This window comes from Miscanthus floridulus, chromosome 10 (assembly GCF_019320115.1).
Source record: "Miscanthus floridulus cultivar M001 chromosome 10, ASM1932011v1, whole genome shotgun sequence".
Classification (NCBI taxonomy): domain Eukaryota; kingdom Viridiplantae; phylum Streptophyta; class Magnoliopsida; order Poales; family Poaceae; genus Miscanthus; species Miscanthus floridulus.
In genome coordinates, this window is record NC_089589.1 from 137,501,957 (window position 1) to 137,515,234 (window position 13,278).

Sequence of the window (13,278 nt, forward strand, 5' to 3'; positions counted from 1 at the left end):
ATATGTAAACTAGCACAACTGACCTAAGCCCCCGCACAAACAATCAAGAAAGTGAACCTGTTTTGTATTCCATATTACATCAAGTAGCATTCTTACAGGACGCAAACTTACAATGAAATCCTAACTATTGTGGCGGAGGTCCGCGCCAAGCAAGCGCGCGAGTAAACCCAGCACGCTCGTCGTCTATGTCTAACTTAACTGACTCAAACATGTCGCGCGCAACGCTATGTGGAAAAGCCGAACGCCAGTACTCCCAAAGCTCTCCGCTCATGTAAATACCGTCATTGTAGAGATTCAAAGGCGCAACATCTTGCGCAGGCTCCAGATTCGGAACCTGCGCAAGTTTAAAATTTTCCACAAAATCATTCAGAACAAAAGAAACTTTATTCACAAGAGTCCAACCGGACTGCGATATACAAGTTAAAAGAACTAAATCCTACAAAGAGCCTAGACCTCCGGAGTCCTAGACACTGTAGAAGTCCCAGGAGTGGAGCCCGCACCAAGCAAGGACGGAGACGGTGCCTACAGCTTCCGGGCGTCACCACCGCCGATCGTTGCGCTCTTCGGGGCATTAGCAGAGGCAGAGGCATCACCCCAGTCGCCGAGCTAGGAATCAGCGGAGGCCTGCTCGCCAGACCCTTCTACGCCTCCTGTTAAAGCACAGACCACAATATCAGCTTCACAGAGCAATAAAAGCCTCCACAGCTTCGCAAGAAACAAGGAAAGGGAAAAACAGCGACAACAAAGACTACAAATACCTTCGCCCTCTTCTCCTCCGCTAGCTTCCAGGCAGCAAGCCTCCCAAATGGAGCCCAAAAGTACCCAATGAAATTCCTCAAGCTTTTTCGCAGACCAGGAGAAGTCTCACCAAGCACCTCCAGACCCCGCAGCACCCCCCCCGGAATACTCTCAGTATGTGTACACCCGCCGCGCACTAGATGCTTGGCGTAGTTCGTCACCCCCGCCAGCGCCCCGTAGTCCGTGCAGCCGTTCACCAGATCAGGGAGCTTCGCAAGGTGACGCTTTAGCCAGGAAGCGAGGGCGTAGACGCTATCTTCCTCTAGAGGAGCGGAGGTTTCGCCACCGAACTCAGTGACGGCGGCCCGGTACTGGCTAACGGTTGCAGCAAGGACCACCTTGACCGAGTCCAAACGCCTCGTCATCAAAGTCAGCTGCCCCTCCATCGCAACTGCGAATTCCTTCTCAGAGGCCAGTTCTCGCCGGAGACCCTCGGCCAGCTCGTTCGCCTTGCGGGCCTGCTCGGCAGCCTTGGCAAGATCAGCCCTCACCACCTCCGTTTCTTTTTCCTTCTCCGCCAGTGAAAGACGAAGAGCTGCAAGGGAGTTGGTCAAACACCCCTTTTCACCCTCCAGGCGCTCGTTCTCCGCTTTGAGCACTTCAATCGCAGAATCTCGGTTGGAGACCTCGCGAGTGCAGCGCTCTTCCATAACAACGCCCGTGTGATACCCCTACGATCAGAAAGAAGACCAAGGCGATCAGTAATAGAAATAAAACAAAACAAATATAAAGGCGAGCATACACCAAAAAACGTAAACTGCCGAAGACGAACCAAGCTCTGGTGTTCTAGATGAACATGGAGAAGTTGAAAGAAATCCATGTCCCTCAGACGCTGTTTGAAGCGATCTGTTCAAAGAAGAACAAACAAATACAAAACCATAAGGTGAGGAAAACAAATCGCACAATGAATACACAAACTGCCGAAGACCACCTCCGATGTCTCCAAGAACCCCAAGATAGCACTCTTCCCAACCTGAGATAGAAGTGCCGGAGGAGCCTGCATAGAAAAAAACAACAACAACCCAGGTCAGAGGACCGATCAGACATAGGCAACAACAGCAGACCAAGAGATGAGTAAGATAAAAACACTTCACACTCACTTGGACCCGGTGCCATCGGCCCCGGCTGCCCCGGACCAAACCTGGCGCTGGCAGCAGCCGCTTGTTCCTCCGAAGTGAGGAGTCCGGCCATGACATCACCTGCAAAAGCAACATAGAATATATACAATAAATAAACCGGGCGAAGACAGTAAAAACAAAAGTGTGCGCCAAACCAACTTACTCATAAAAAGCCCAGGGTGGGCCGCCTGCTGAGCCCCCTGGGCAGAAGTCTCCGCCCTATCATGCGGCGACCGAGCCGCCGGGGCCTGCTCTGCAAGCATGGCCTCCGGCTGCCCATCGACGGCCTCTAGCGCGGGGGGAGGCAAAGCAACGGCGGGAGCAGGAGGAGCATGCCGTAGGTCGACCTCCGCGCCCTCCTTGGAACTTGAGGACATCCCGCCAAAAATGTCGGGCATAGGATTCACGGCGCTGGCCTCCGGCTGTTCGGCGCCACTCATAGCACCGTGCAAGGATCGCGCCGGAGTGGAGCTGGCCTCTGGCCGCCCTGCACCACTCACAGCGCCGCGCAAAGGGCGCACCAAAGCACCAGGAGAACCGCTATCTCCACCGCCCGCGACCCGCACGTCCCTTGACAGGACGGAAGAGCTCTGGTCGTCTTCACTACCGACGGAGGCAACGCCCGCACTACCGGACGAAGACGCGGCCGGCGCAATCACCAGAGTGCCGATCTTCTTCTTCTTTTTTGGAGGCACCCGTGCAACAGCGGCGCCTTCCTCTTCTTGGACTCGGCCTCTACCGTAATGTTCTTCGTGGAGGTCTTCTTCTTCTTCTTGTCAATCGAAGCCAGGACCTCCGCGGGAACCTCGCGCTCCCGGTAGATGATCCCGAGCTCCTCAAAAACTCGATTGAGCCACGGCATGGTGCCTGCCATGGCTCTCCGAGATGTGTACTCATGCTCAGAAATTTTTCCGACCAACCCGATGGTGGCTTCTTCAAACTCGGAGACAAAGCCATCTTCCGTCACCCCCTCCCCCAAAGACTGGCCAAAGCGGGGGAACGGAATCCCGGCCTCCGGCCCAAAAACGGGAACCGGCACCGTTTCCAGCTAAAAGGGTGGATTGTCTTTGCTCAGGGGCCAATAGTTGGAGGCCATTATCTCCTCCACCAGATCGTGGCCCCCGGAGTAACGGCACGCCAGCGCAAAGGCCCGTTCACAGGCTTCCCTCGCCGGAGACACTGCCATCCTTGAGGTCAGTGGATATTCCCGGACCTCTGCACCATCCTCGGTGGTGCCATAGACCCTGTAGGTCTTCACATAGAACCACTGCTCAAGCCAGCCGTGGTCCCATTTGCCTTTCTGGCAGAATGAAATCTCCAGGCGATCTACGCCTTGGTTCCTCTTCGACATGAAGGTGCAACTACCAAACTGGTAGATCACCTCCACCTCTTTGCCTTCCTGCATCTCCTTCTTCTTCTTTGGCTGCTTCTGCAGCTCGTAGTAAGTGCAGAAGGTGTCCACATCTGGCTCGGCGCCATAAGAGACACACGCCCAGTAGAATTTGCTGAGCGTGAGGAAGGCCGTAGGAGTCAGATGATGGAGCTGGATGTTGAAAGTCTCCAACACCCAACGGAGGAAGGGGACGTAAGGAAGGCGGAGGCCGCAGGTGAAGAAGTCCCGGAACACCACCGCATATCCCTCCTCTGGCTCCGGAACGGTCTGGCCGGGCGGAGGGATTTTTACCCTCGTAGAAGGAAAATATGATTCCTTCAACATCTCTGCGACCGCCTCCTCAGTAATGGACGAGGGGCCAAAATCCCATGACTTTATCGCCATGACTCCGGAATCCACAGCGATCAGGTCTTCGACGGACGCGGAGACACTCCCCAAATCCTCCTCTAGCAGCTTCTCAAATTCCAACGCGGAGGCGGAGGCAAGCATGCACTCCTCAAAGCGAGCACCCCAGCCGCCTGCCCTAACACCAAGAAGGTGGCGATAGGGTCCGAAGAAGGCGGGCCGGCGAGTATGGGCAAAGGTGGAAAGGAAAGCCACCACGGCAGCGACCTGGGAGGAAGGCGCAAGCGGAAAGAAGGAACGCGCGAAGGCAGCTCAGGCAAAAGCAAAGAAAGCAGAGACCGATTTCTGGCACTGCAAGAAAAGCGAATGAGTCGTGCGGGGTGGACCCCGCCACCAACTCCGCCCTTATATAGGCCACGGGCGGGCGGTTCGGCTCCCGCCCAACAACGGTCATCTCCGGATAAGTCGCAAGATGCACAACGGCTAGATTTGCAGCCAAACGGCTACTTTGCAAGACCAATGGCCGCGCCAGAGCGGGCCAGGGGGGAACCGGCGAAGATCGGTCGGAGACGTGACTATGCGCAGTCTCTGCCCCCGCGAACGTCCTTGCTTAGGGCGTTTTGAGCTCACGACATGCTCAGGCGGACCACGGTCTCAAAAGGGGGGAATTGTTGTAACATGGCCACCACGAGTGGCGGAGACCTACGCAGTCAGCAGGTTACGAGGGCATCTCTGACCTGTTACCAAAACAGAGGTTGTGCTCCCACGCCTCCAAACCCGGGAAAGAGAATGGTTTGTTTGATTGAGCTTACAGGTTGCGGGCGACGGCCCTGACGCGGTCTTCGCCCAGCCGGCTCGCAGGCGTCTTCGATCGATGGGGCGGAGGCCGCTCCGCCAGGAGACTAATTAAATGCCAACATTGTTTGGGTATGTGCAGGTAACCAGATGAGGGCGCTCATGGACTGCGCGGGTGCTCCAGCATGGTCTCCGCCCGTCGGGGCGAAGACCCAAGCAGGAGATCGGCGATCCTGGGATGCCAGAGGCCTATGGCTTCGGCACTCCCAGAGGCGGAGGCCCGAAGGCTCATCGCCGGATCCTAAGGCCAGACAGATCGGAGACCCACGGCGGAGGCCCTAAAGCCCATCGCCGAGTCCTGAGGCCCGTTGGGCCGGTTGATCATGCAGGCCCAGTACCAGATGGCGGCATGGCAAGATTACCCTCGAGACGAAAGACGAGTAGAGGAATATCCCAAGAATGTACTGTAGCAGTTGAGGGATACTGCTGTAAACTCTGTGAATGTGGTAGTTGAGCCCTATAAATAGGGGACACTTGTAACAGTAAAGGGGTTGGTTGGTGGACGAATTAATGAAACCATAGCTTTCCGTGCCATCTCTTTACTCGCCCATCTATCGCGCCTGTTTCCTGTGCCTCCACCGGGGGGTGTGGCGTAGCAGGCGGAGGCATCTACCTCTTCCACACTGTCTGAGAGGCAGAGGCCTCTACCTCCTCCACTCTGTCTAAGACCGCCAGTTTCAACAAAACTGGCCATTCTCTAGCTCCATGGGATGCAGCTCCTTCATGATTCCCAAGTGTTGCATGTCCAGGCGTGTGGCTAGTGAATCCTTCGATATCCTCCCGGTGTCCATCAAGGTGTTAAGAGTGTTAGCGCACATGTTTTTAGTGATGTGCATGGGATCAAGACAGTGACGTACGCTCAGAAATGGCCAGTAAGGTAGTTTCCAGAAAACTGATTTTTTCTTCCAAACGCTTCCATCAGGCGCTGCTACTGCATTGTCCCCCTTCCCAAGGACAACCTCCAATTTGTTGAGTTCTCAAAGTATCGTAGGCTCGTCTCGATATTTTGGAGCTAAGCGTCTCTCAATAGTACCATTGAAATCTTTTCTGTTCCTACGGTAAGGGTGATCCTTAGATAGGAACCTATGGTGTCCCATATAAACTATCTTTGAGTTATTTGGTAGATTTACCGCATCGGTGTCATCCAAGCATTCGACACATCCAGTATAGCCTTTTGTCTTCTCTCCGGGCAACGAACCTCGACCTAGCAGGTCGATGATTGTAGCGATAAGTACTCCCTTGATCGTGACATGTTCCTTTTTGTACTCGTCCCAAACATCCAGCACACCCTTTTCAAATATCTCCACTAGTTCATCGATCACTGGTTCCAGAAACACATCGATGTTATTCCCAGGTTGTCTTGGCCCCTGGATTAGTAGTGGCATCTAGATGTACGACCGCTTCATATAGACCCAAGGTGGAAGGTTGTATATACAGAGCGTCACTGGCCAGGTGCTATGATTGCTTCTAACCTGGTCGAAAGGATTCATCCCATCTGTGCTCAAAGCAAACCAAAGGTGCCTTACCTCTCCACCGATGTCCTTATAGAACATAGTATTGACAGTCCTCCAGTCATGCCCATTGGTGGGGTGCCTCATCACTGTATCTTTCTTACGCTCTTCGCCATGCCAGCGCAATAGCTTGGCTGACTTTGCACATGCAAACAGCCTATGCACCCGGGGAGCTATAGGGAAATACCAAACGACCTTTATGAGACCTCCTCTGGTCTTGGTACCCTCATCTGACAGCCCTTCCTTGTACCATGGAGCTTCACACTTGGGGCACTTGAACAAGTCTTTGTATTTTTCTCCACGGTACAATATGCAATCATTGGAACACGCATGTATTTTTTCAACCTCAAGGCTGATGGGGCAGATCATTTGTTTGGCCAAATATGTCTTTTCTGGCAACTCATTTTTTCTGGAAGCACTTTCCTTATTATACCTAACAACTGATCGAAGCCTACATCACTCAATCCATTTGTCGATTTGAACTCTAACAACATGATGTCGGCTTCCAGTTTGCTCATTGGACAATTCCTATACAATGGTGTTTTGCCATCTTGTCTCATTTTCTCTAGCTTTCTCAGTTGTCCTTCACTAAGACATCCAGTCTCTACATTACGTAGTAGCTGAGAAATGCCATCGCTATCCTCGGTGTCGTCAGCTAGCGTGTTCCTAAACACATTATTAACTATGGCCATAGGTTCCGTATTGACACCGGGTTCCTCATCAGCATCGTGGATGGCTACGTCAGGCATGCCCACATCATTATCGTTTTCCTGCAGAACATTCACACGAACCTCACCATGCATAGTCCATATCATATAGTTTGGCATGAACCCCCTAGTAATCAAGTGCGATTGTATAGACTCAATTTGACAAAAGTTTCTTTGACTCTTGCAATCTTTGCATGGGCAGAAGACAGGGTTCCCATTCCCAGCATGGGCTTTGGAATCGGTGATAAACTGGCTGACTCCATGCATGTACCGCTTGTCCATTAGGGACAGATGCATCCACTCTCAATCCATCTCTACATAAAAAAATACTAAGACAGTAATTACAAAGAATTAATAAGAAATCGAGCTTCATGAACAACAATTGTAGCTCGAAAGTACCATTTTTGGAAAACATTATTGTACACTAATTATTGGAAAATTGAAATTGGTAGCCCTGGCCCTGTAAATTGAAAGTCGTAGTAAAAAACAATTATTGTACAATAATGAAGAACATCTATTCTACTCTACTTCTAAGAACTAATTATAGCATCACATACTAACAATGATGATCTTGACCACCATGGAATAATTAGCTAGGAATTTAAATATGTTCATAGACACCAACCTTTTGGATGACGGATTCACCACAATTTGAGCCTTGCACAAATGTCCAATTGGAAAAGTGCTCTCTAGAATGGAGAAAGAACTAGAATGAGAATCAAGCATTGTAGCCATCAAAACGAAGCTAATTAAGCAACAAAATCAAAGGAGTAGATGTTTGTTACTAACCTTAAAGCAAAAAGATCAAGCCATTATTCAAAATCCAAGCCCTAGCTTCATGGTGAAGAGCAGACGCAACAATAGAGGGAAGGGCCTAAACGCGCGCCTCTGTTCTCGGATGGAAGAGAGGAGGAAGAAGAGGACGGCTGTAGCCTTTTTGTGTTGTAGGTTTATCACCGTTGGTTGTTAGCTAGAACCGACAGTGATAGATCCAAATCACTGTCGGCTCTTGGCTTAAACCGGTAGTGATGAGTGGCGCCAGAACACTATCGGTTCAAGCCACAAACCGGCAGTGATGTGGTCCTTCACTGTCGGTTTTAGCCTAGCCCTAATCATTTTTTCATTTTCAAGCTCATAACCGGCAGTGAAGGTACATCACTGCCGGTTGTCACAAATCCGGCAGTGACGAGGCCGGCAGTGATGTCCAAATCTGGCGTAGTGATTGGACATCTCCAACATGCTTGAGGACTACAACGACACTAGCGAGCAGTTATCTGCAAAGGTGCGTATGTAGAAGTTACTTGGATCCTCGATTAAAACTTGAGGGAAATGTTATACTATGAACTTTACTTGTAATAACTCACCTAGATTTTGATTTCTTTTTTCCCTACTATATTTAATTGTTTCACAAAGAAATGTACCTGCCATATATTTTGCGACAAGATTTGCCTTTTCCCTTTACTAGGTAGCGTGCCCATGCATTGCTACGAGACAACAAAACTTTTGTACTAAAAATACACGGATCGCACGATAAGATAACAATACTGTGAAATTAAATACCGATGTTAAAGTGACATTTAATCGAAAAAGAAAAGTTTGTGAAATTAACACAGTCATGGAAAGCGCGGCGTCGCAGGCTCACCAACTCGGTAAGGGCCGGGCGACAACCTTGCCCATACCTATAACAATCCAAAACATAATGCATTAATCAAGAATTTACGAGTAATCAAGTATGTTTTAGAGAAAGAAGAATCAATGTGGTAAAGATTGAAAGGGCAAATAGATCAACAGAACTATCAGAATTGTAATGAGCTTTTTACGGTTTTTCCTAAGCAACTATTCTCAGTTTGCTATACAATGTTTAACACCCTAAAATTTGCCTCTTTTAAAAATAGGTTTGAAATGATTTATTTCTAAATTTTGATCTCATGAAATATAGAAAAATAAAATTTTTATTAAATTAAAATTCATCATAAGGTTTAGCAACCTGTTTGTGCATATATGCCCTTGCATTTGATGTATTTGATTGAGTGGTTTTGATTGAAAATTCAAAATGGTTTAAATTGCTTTTGCAAATGAAATTAAAAATGGCTTTGAAGTAAAAGAAAAGAAAGAAAAGAAAATTTGAAAATAAAAGAGTTTAAAAAGTTGTAAAATTTATTTTTGGGAGCATACCAAAATTTCTCATTTTTATTTGTATTAAAAAGTGTATTTTAAACTATATTTGAATTTGATTTGGTTCAAAATTGAATTTGGTTTTGAAAACAAAATAGCAAAGAAATTCTTTCCCTTTCCCCTGCTTTCGGCCCAGACGGCCTGCCTCGCTCGCGGCCCGTTTTCGCCCGCGTGGCCGTTCCCTGCGTGGCCTTGCTTTCCAGCACGGTGGCCCGTCTCCTCCCGCTGGCCCACTCGCGCCTGCTCCTTCCGCCGGCCCAGCTGGCCGTGGCCCGTCTTCTCCTCTCCTCCCCGCTCAGTCCGAAGCCCCAGCCGGCCCATCTCCCGTGCCACGCACTCCGCAGCGGCCCAGCCTGACACCGCGCCACGCGTTTTCTCTTCGTCCCGCTGATGCGCCAGGCCCGCCTGTCGGGTGCGTCTCCCACCTCGCGCCATACCTGAGCCGGAGTCCTCCGCGCCGACGCCGCCCGTATTCGGCCTCGCCACGACTCCTGCGCCGTGCCGCCCAAGTTTCCGTGCCCCATAAATAGCCGCCGAGCTTGTGCCGCCTCTCTATCCCACCTTGCAGCAAGGATTCCGCCCCGCGCCAGCTCACAGCCGCCTAGCCTGAAGCGCCCCCACGAGAGCCGTCGCCCGTCGAGCGCCGCACCGCCCTCCGTTGGTTCCCGCCTGCTTCTCTTGGGTGCGGTGAGTTCCCCACTCTCCCCCCTCTCTCCCAGATTTTTCCATTCGAAAAACCATGCTCCGTAGGTCAAGAACTAAAGTCACCAATGAGCTGTCCTTGCTCCGGCCATGGCGCCGCTGTCACCCACCTCGCTGCTGGCCACCCTCACCCGCCCGATCCAATAACGGTCGTCCATCTCTAATCCAATGGCCCAAGATCAAAGTTACCCCTTCGCTGTTAGATTTACAAAAAACCCCTTATAAATATTTGAGACTTAACCCGTAGTCCAAAATGTCTTTCCCGATTCCATTTTCTTCTTTTGAAAGCGTACTTTGTTTCGGTTAGATTGAAAATATGTTTTCACTTATTTACAGATTTGCCACTGATTTTGTTTTAGCCATAACTTCTCCGTTTTAACTCCGATTTGATCCGTTCAAATTGCGTTAGGTTCGTATTTACGTTGTCTACATGTTTATATCACTGTTAGATGTGTTTTCAACTATTAAAATTCGAGGTTAGATTTAATCTATTATTTTAATAAAGGAAATCTTGTTTATTTTATATCATCTGCGTTTTAGCTCCATTTTGACCCATTCAAGTTGCGTTAGATTCATAGCGATGAGATCTATGCGTTAGTAATAGTGGTTATCATGTCACTATTTCTGGAATTTCATGGCTTAAACTTTAACTTGAATAATAATTATGCAACTGGATTTTATAAATAAAATATGATTTGTTTTACTTTTGTTTTATAATTCAAATCTAAATTTGACTTAATTCAATTTATATTATTTATAAAATATCTTATATATATGATTTATAGTTAAAATAAATGAAGCCTATAGTTTTCTTTTGTATAAAGCAAATTTATCGGTAGATGTATCTTTTGCACCGTAGCTCTGATTAGAGTGCTTTTCACGTCTGTGTGTTCGTAGCGAGATGTAGATTCGCTTTACAAACTTTTCATCTTGATTTTATGTTTGGTGTACTGTTCTAATCTAGATCTATTGCTTGTTTCATGTATGATTGTATGGATGCTTGTGTGGTGCTTTATGATCCTGTACAGTCGGTGAGTTATACGTGGTGAATCAAGAAGCAGATCTTTGAAGTTTTGGACTTGAAGAAGGATCTAATTTTAAGGCAAGTATAGCATGAGATCTTCCTTGTTGTCCTATATACCTTTAATCATTTAATTCATACTACATGTGTCTACCTTGACAACCACTAAGGATTTCCTAGTACTTTGTACTTGTACCTTGATGCCTTTGGGTTATTGCATTGGGTAGCTTTGCTAGTGCTCAACTACAACCATGATCTTGTAACTTGACTAATGGTATATTCAATAAACACTAAAAGATGCTTTTTAGCAACATAGAAATAGGGGGCTGGAGTGTTTCACTACTTTCTAAATGCTCTAGATTCCTCTCCCTAAGGACTTATCTGTAAGTGATTATCCGGGACTTACAGTATAGCTGTGAGGGCTATATGGCTCTGGCTTTAGCTCAATATAAGGACCTTTTCTAGCTTGTTAGAGGTTACCTTTATGGCGCAAGAGGGGCTCCGGTTTGTATGATCTCGGCCTACCAAAAGGGTGCACTTTGGTTTCTTTGTATTTTGTTAGTCACTCCTTGGAGGGGGGTTCATGCTTACTTATGGGAAAACCTTAGCAGCCCTAACTTGTTAGACAAACCTTTGAAAGGATTCATAGTGAACCCTACCGACCTTCCTTGGTAGTGGGTCAAGAGGCTCGCGACCTCGGGCGAAAGGGTAAATCGCGACTCACAGTGAAAGTGTACAACCTCTGCAGAGTGTAAAACTGGTATATCAGCCATGCTCACGGTCACGAGCGGCCTTGGAACCCTTACGGAATAGATGATCACTAATGGTTAATGATGATGAACATGGATGATACTAATGATAAAGATGCTCAATAATGATTATTGTTTATGCTATTTATTATTCATGTTTACTTGATCATGTGTTTATATGGGCTTATGATAAACTTGTTGCTACTCCTATGCTAAAATTGTGACAATTAAAAGCTAATAGCAGTTGAACCAGTGTTAGCCTTTTGAGCCTCATGAACCCCATGTTTTATTTGTTGAGTACGACATGTACTTACGCTTGCTTTACTTTTCAAATATTTGGATGAAAATCCCGGATGGGTACCAGATTGCTAGAGTTTGGAGGAATTAGGCTTGTGATCAACCAGTCAGTTGTCCCTATGGTATTAGAGTCTTCACCCGAAGATCGGAGTTGTCTTTCCGCTGTTTGCTATCTAAGGTTATATTCTTTATACTAAGTATGTTATATATTGAGCATTGTCTTTTGATATTACCCTTATTTATAGCTATATGTGAGATTTGACTTCCTGGGCTCACATATGGTGTGTATCTGGTTTTGTTCTTGACACCGGGTGCTACACAATATCAAAATGATTTGTGCATCCACCGGATAGCAATCTGGACACTAATAGACTTTGATCACATTAGAGAAGTTGCTGATTCATGACCTTAATCTTTGTCCAAGAAAAATACAAAGGATATGCCCTACAACAATAGTCACCTATGTGACCAATGGTACTTCTCCTTATCCTTGGTCGCTCTTGGAGGCTGCAACTTCATGTCACCATTGAAATTGTAATTGGTGGCAAACACATTGCTCTGTTAAGAAATCATCATATTGAAATGGTTCCACGGTATTAACAAATTCCTAAGGACTCATTGATGGATGAACTGCTAGGAATTTGTCTCAATCTATAGTGTATAACACTTTCCACAAGGGATACTAAAATTGGATAAGAAGCAGAATTTTGAACCACCACAAGATGTCTAGTAGAAGAGGGAAATATACCTTTTTTCTCGATCACATTGTCTATCTGAAAACGAATCAGATGTAACCATGCCTTCACATACCTTTCTATTTGGATCTTCAATTGATAGAAAAAACTGTCATTTAGGATTACATTCTCTTGGATCAATCCATCTAACAATGACGCTAGATCCCACAAATACATAATCCTATACCACACAACAGCATCGATGACCAAAGAATCAACATACTACCAATATTAGCTTAAACATGTGTTGTCAAAGAGCTTGGTAAATGGAAGCAATTTATATTCTATACTTCATTTGCCGTGAAGGCATCAACAGAATGAAAAACAAAGCTGTAGGAAAGACTTACTGAAAAAAACAAAATTTTGATTTGACTTTTGGTTCTCGCAGACAACTGGTTACTTAGGGGTTAAATACTAAATAATCTGACAGTATATCAATCCAGTTTTGGTCTTGCTGATATAGGTTAGCAAGCAATCTCATAAATGAGATTATCAAAATTAAATAACCAAGGAGCATACTATCTTTGTACCCTATTAGTCTATGTAATGTAGTCTATAAGGTGATAGAAAAATTACTCGCAAATAGGCTGAAGATTATTTTACCAGACATCGTCAGTGAACAGCAACGTGCCTTTGTGCCGGGACGATTGATCATTGATAACATTCTTTTGGCTTGTGAGTGTGTGCATGCTATTAATAGGAAAAAAGAAAAATCTCTGTGCAGTGAAATTAGATATGCATAAAGCACATGATAGAGTTTAATGGAGATTTTTGGAGGTTACATTTGTTTTTTCTAGTCATGCCTGATTAGCTAACAGAGGTAAATTTTATCATTTTTGTATTTGTATTGAAGAAAATTACCAAGCTTTATCT